Consider the following 6185-nt stretch of genomic DNA (forward strand, 5'->3'; position numbering starts at 1 on the left):
AAAAATGCATGTTTAAAATATTATAATCAATAATTCTATAAAGTCAAACAGGTAAACTGCATTTATATGTTTTTATTCACATTATATTTTATCTAATTTTTTTTCATTACATACATTGTAACATGTTGAATTAATGTAATGGGATTTGAAATGTCTATAGCTATATCAAACAAATACAGACCTTGTTTAATAGGCGGCTAAATATAATATTTTTGTTTTTGTTTTGTACAACATTGTAAATGGGTAAAAGGTGAGGGTAGTGATGTTAAAGGGTACTAGCAAATCAAGCCAACGTTTACGTCTTCAGCAAGGTACAATTATCTTGATTCTCTTTTAGAGGAGATACATGTAAAATAGTAAAGCATTACAAAAATCGAGTGTCACCACCAATAAAACTTTTCTATCATTTCAAACTGAATAAATCAGTTTTTACTTAGAGTTAAAACTCCATCCTGATGCATTATCAGTGATAGCTAATTAATTTATTCTATAATTTTCTGTGGTTACTACCATGTTTGAACAATTCATTCAAAACCAACATCTAACCACAAGAAAAGAGAGTGATTAGTTGTTGTTGGTTGCATTTTGTCTCCCAGGGGCCTTCAATAGTTACTATGGCCCATGCAATATTGATTTTGCTGATTGTTGATGTTCATACATTGGCCTGTAATCATTCAATTTTGTGTCTTCAGTTCTTAGATTGATAGAAGTCTTACTGAAATCATACCTCATCTCATTATTTTATAAATTGGTTTGGAATCAAGCCACAACGAAAACGCCTTACATGAATAAAAATATATTATTTATTTACCATTTTCCTGCATAGGCGTTCCATCTTCATCGTCCTCATTTTCTGTTTGTGACTCCTAATTAACATAAAATATAGCTTAAGTGAATAGAAGAGTAGATGAATTTTTAAAAATGTCAGGTAGAATTGCAGCCTTCAAGGTGCTATGTTAATCTACATTAAGCAGCAGCAATAATTTTGAGGGGTAGCTTCACTAATCATGTACAAATGGGGGGAAAATATATACCTCAACTTCAATGAACAATTACCAGTGGCAGATACAGATGCAGAAGTTTTCATAATGTGGGGGCCCGCTCCAGTCATGCTTCAGTGATTCCATATATATTCAAATTAATTTTTCCAAAAATAAGGGGGTGGGGGCTGTCCTCCCTGAAAACCCCTTTAAATCCACCTCTGATTACTTATACACATAGAGTCAATTTTAATCACAGTTTGGACCACTAAACCAATATTACATGGAGACCATGGAATGAAAATTAACTATATATCAAAAACATACCTCAACATAATGTTCATGAAGTCTTGTAATTAGATCTGCCTTTAGTCCTGTAAATAAATTATAAAATAAATTTAGAAAAATGTACGAGGATATGAGTTCAAGGGTTAAGGTGGTCAAACATTGAAAAATAATTAGTGCCACATAAGTTATCCATTTCAACATTTTATATTTTAACACCATTTTAATAAATGTTTATGAAATTATCACTTATCGGTAATTTTCTACACATTTCTATGTAATAACAGTAACTGCAAAATGGACAGACATGAAAGAATACTGTGACTGAAAATTTCTTTCAAACAAACTTGACAAAACTTTCAACCAGTCACATTTAATAGATTTCAACATATAATTTAAAAGCATCTTTTTTTTTAAGTTATGCACACCAAATATATACATACATGTATGTATGTACATGTTTCAAAATAATAGTGGTCTTAGGTCAATGAATCTCAATTAGACAGCATCCCAAAGATTTACCATAAACATGACAAAATAGACATCCCTTCCTTTTCCAATACAGAGGTCTCTTAAACCTTTCCAACATAGACATGCAATTAAACCTATTAGAAGTTTAGCCCAGTTTAAACACACATTTCAGACAATAAATATTTTTTTCTTGGTTTAAAAAAATCATAAGCATAATTTTCTTTAGAAAATTGTCATTTTACATGTACTTGTCAGTTATCTTTTTCAATTTTGATTTAACTTAAATTCTCTTTGACAATATTAATTGTATCACAGTTTGGCAACCGCAATCAAGTAGTTCAAATAAAATTTGAATAAAAAATATTTATATGAATTGCTTCCAAGAAACATTTTAAAATCAAATTGATTGAATGACTGAAATCTCACTTTGGATTATTCTTAGTAATGTGTTCTCTTTTTCAGAAAATTTCTATAATATAAACAAGAGATAATGCTGAATGTATGTAAACAAAGATCACTGATGCATTATTATTCAATGGATACCAATTTCTGTGGATTTTGGGGTTTAGGTAAAGTTTCCATGGATTTAAATGTTCAACAAAATTGAAGTTTTTTATAAGCATGATAAGCTTATTAATAAACTTTAGAGAAAAAAAAAATACAATATCCACGAACATGCAATTTTCCTGCAATTCACGAAAATTGGTATACACAAAAATAAGATATAGAGTGCAGATGAAGACATAAAAAAAGCTAAGTTCCCTCGTTAGTATCTCACCTTCTTCATCTCCTATAACTAATTAGTTAATAAATAATAACAGATAAAGAAAATGAAACATGTAAATGAAGATTGTAAATAATCCATCAATTTTGTCAATTAGTAATCCAAAACAAAACCCCAAGCTGAATGAAATACATATCATGTGTCTCAGCTTTGCTTACCAGGATCTGAAATTTCCTTCTACCTATTTTTCTGATAATTATAACTATCAGCCAATAAAATGTTCGCCTTCAAATTGTATAATGTGTATGTGTGAATTATGACAAAAAAGCCCTGGATCCTGATAGATCTTACAAGTTTTACTAGAAGGGAGACGAATCTTGTGAGATCTTTGAAAGCACAATGCAGATACATGATCTGTTGGGTTTTTTTCAGATAGAAAAGAGAGCATTGTTATGAACCATCATTCTCTGGGCATTCTCAATTTTGTTATTTTTTTTTTTGGGAGTTAATGGGACATCATCATACCATATGTATTATGGTACTGGCTACAATTTTGTTGAAAATGTAACAATGATGAAAAGTAAGTTAGTTTTCAAGAATGCTTTGACAGATAGGAACTGATTACCATGATTAAATACTGTACATGTAAATTCAGAAATCATTGCGATTTTTATTATTGCAATAAATGCGACAGGATTATAATCGCAATAATTCAAACTCACATTTTGAAATTTTTTATATGTATTTTTAAAAAAAATTCTCAAAACTATAATTGCGTTCTAGCATGTTTAGTCAAAATGACAAATTTGCAATAACAAATGACCACAATAATTTCTGAATTTACAATATTGAAATAACAATAATATATAGGGTGGGTCTCACAGGAGTCTAAGCGTGACTGCCGATTTTTTGAAAGCGTGACACGTGAAAGTCAAATTATAGTGTCGTGAAAAAGGAAAATGAGGTCTAGCGGGACCCGGAAAATGAAAAAAAATGAGAATTGCATACGTACATTGTGTAAGTGGGAGACAGGAATCAGACAAAACAGTAAGGGGGTCCTGGATAGGAACACCCCCCATTGAGACCCCTTTAGGCCCTGGCTTTGATTATGTTGATATCCGAAATAGTATCAAATACAGTAGACTCCGGCCAATCGGATACCCAAAATGTCAGCTAAAAATATCCGATTGTCCGATATATTCAATTAGCCGATGAACGTATATTCCTCCAAGTTTTTTTTCAAACTTGACAGACACAACCCTAAGATACCAATAGCTATTATAGCTGCTTTATTAATGGAAATTTGTAACTAATCTCAATGTTTTTTTCAGGTACAAGTTCGGATAATTCGGTTGATTGAGTAATAGATCGATCAGTTGATTATAATGTATTTTGTTTATCTGTCAATCTGTTGATTTTTAATTATGTGTTGATTATCTGAATAAAATATGTACCTCTTAAATAATGAGACTTGTTGTTTTTGCTTGATTTGTTACATTTGTGTGTTAAAACAGGTAAAAGCTAAAAATAACTATGAATTCTCGGAAGTAGGCCACAGGTAAATCTATTAATAGCTTAAGTAGCTGATCGAACTCGGATATAATTTTCTACAGTTTTTTATTTATGAAACACAAGTATCTATTTTATTTGTCGTGGTTCAAAATAAAAGGCTGAATATTATGCAAATTAGGAAAATGGCGTACGTGTGTACAAGTTACATAAATCTATTTCACCTGGGATATGCTATTGACAAACGATTCCTTATTTTTACACGGGACTTTTATATATATTTTAATAAATTGTTGAGAAAGAGGTACTTTTCATTCATATTTAATAAATATTGATGAACATCACGCACGGTTTATTATTTCTGTCGTGTCGTTGTTTGTGAAGTAAATGATAACGAAAAGCCGAAGATCACATTTGGATAAACACATAACAAACACATCTTAGGCAAAATATAATATCAGATTCATAAAATAAAACAAGACAACAAGAAAAAACATGTTTTATTTGACTGTAAAAGATCGTTTTATTAATAAAATGAAACATTTCTGTACTGAAGTTTTCTTAAACTACGAATGGCGCAACTTCCGGCTCCCTTACCTGTCAAAAAAAATATGAAATTATTTCAAAATATTCGATTGTACATGGTTTTCACACATTTTTCATGAATATTCCTATCCAATTAGCCGATATATTCTAATAACCGATATTCGATTATCCGATGTATTTTGACTGAAATGTATAGGAAATGGTTAGGTGTTTTGACATAATATTACAATAGACGATATATTTGTTTAACCGATATATTTGTTTAACCGATATCCGATTAGGTGGAGTCTACTGTACAATAAAAAAAGGTTATATTGCTCTGTTGGAATGATGGTTTGGGTTTGGAATGGATAAATTATGAACACTACAATAATATTTGTGTCTACAGCTACAAAAAGAGAGACGAAAGATACCAAAGGGACAGTCAAACTCATAAATCTAAAACAAACTGACAACGCCATGGCTAAAAAAGAAAAAGACAAACAGAAAAACAATAGTACACATGACACAACATAGAAAACTAAAGAATAAACAACACGAACCCCACCAAAAACTAGGGGTGATCTCAGGTGCTCCGGAAGGGTAAGCAGGAACTGCTCCACATGCGGCACCCGTCGTGTTGCTTATGTGATTACAAATCCGGTAAATAGTCTAATTCGGTAGGTCAAATTCATGAAAAGGAAGGGGATTGTAGTTACGACGTAAGGAACATGTCCGATATCATTTGTGAAATGGTTATTCCATAACGGTCAACCAACTCGTGATGGCGTCCGTAAAATTTACGAAGGGATGATTTCAACTTCACCATTTGGAACTCTTGATTTAATAGCTTCCTTGTGAGCAGTAACCCTCTATCAAGAAAATCATGATAGGAAATGCAAGCACGGGAATATCGTATCAATTGAGAGATATATACCCTGTATGGAGGTGCTGCTGGAATGTTACTACTTAGAAATGGAAAGTTCACAATTGGAAAGCTGAAATCATCTCTTTTGTCGTAAAGTTTTGTCTTCAACCGACCCTCTGTACAATGCCGTTTTAAAAACGATGAGACCATTCATTCCTGTTACTTGACAATCTATGTTCTAAAGAGCATGCATTATAGATTATTATAGGACAAAATTACGACCACAAGACATATGGATGATGAAAATAGAAATTGTTTGGCCTGTGTTATGATATAAAAAAAAAATGGATTGCATATATTTTGTTGTAGTAGCCATTTTAAACATTCGTTGTTGACCTTTACAATGAAAGTAGAAAATAAGAAAACCTTGAGTAGATAATCCTAGCTCTGTTAATTTCTGTTTTAACTCAACAACTTTAAGTTTCTTTAATTCGTCAGTCGTAGGTACCGACGCCATGCTGGATCATATAATGAAGTCCGAAGAGTACCGAGAATGAATAAAAGGGTAGAACAAATTACGACTATTGATTGTAATACGATCATGTACAAACACTTTTTGTAAATCACGGATCAGTACTAATATCCGGGTTTTGTAACATTGAGCGAACAACTAGTACTGAGGTCCTCTGAGTATTTCAGTTAAAACTTCATAATCTGATAATAGAAGCGGACACAGTAAAATCTTTTTAACTTTAGGCAATTCAAAATTGAAAGTTTTTTTTCTTCCAAAGCCTATTTTTGCAATATTTCATGTAATTCAACT

General features: G+C 31.5%; 1 long non-coding RNA gene across 1 annotated transcript; it reads right to left on the bottom strand.

Moving 5' to 3' along the window:
• Nucleotides 1–806: 806 nt before the first annotated feature.
• On the bottom strand, nt 807–5912 carry LOC134710118 (uncharacterized). The gene is made up of 3 exons (XR_010106096.1): nt 5789–5912; nt 1308–1354; nt 807–866 (listed from the first exon to the last, which is right to left on the bottom strand). It is a non-coding gene; the product is annotated as an uncharacterized LOC134710118 (long non-coding RNA).
• Between the last annotated feature and the right edge of the window lie 273 nt (nt 5913–6185).

This window comes from Mytilus trossulus, chromosome 3, assembly GCF_036588685.1.
Source record: "Mytilus trossulus isolate FHL-02 chromosome 3, PNRI_Mtr1.1.1.hap1, whole genome shotgun sequence".
Classification (NCBI taxonomy): domain Eukaryota; kingdom Metazoa; phylum Mollusca; class Bivalvia; order Mytilida; family Mytilidae; genus Mytilus; species Mytilus trossulus.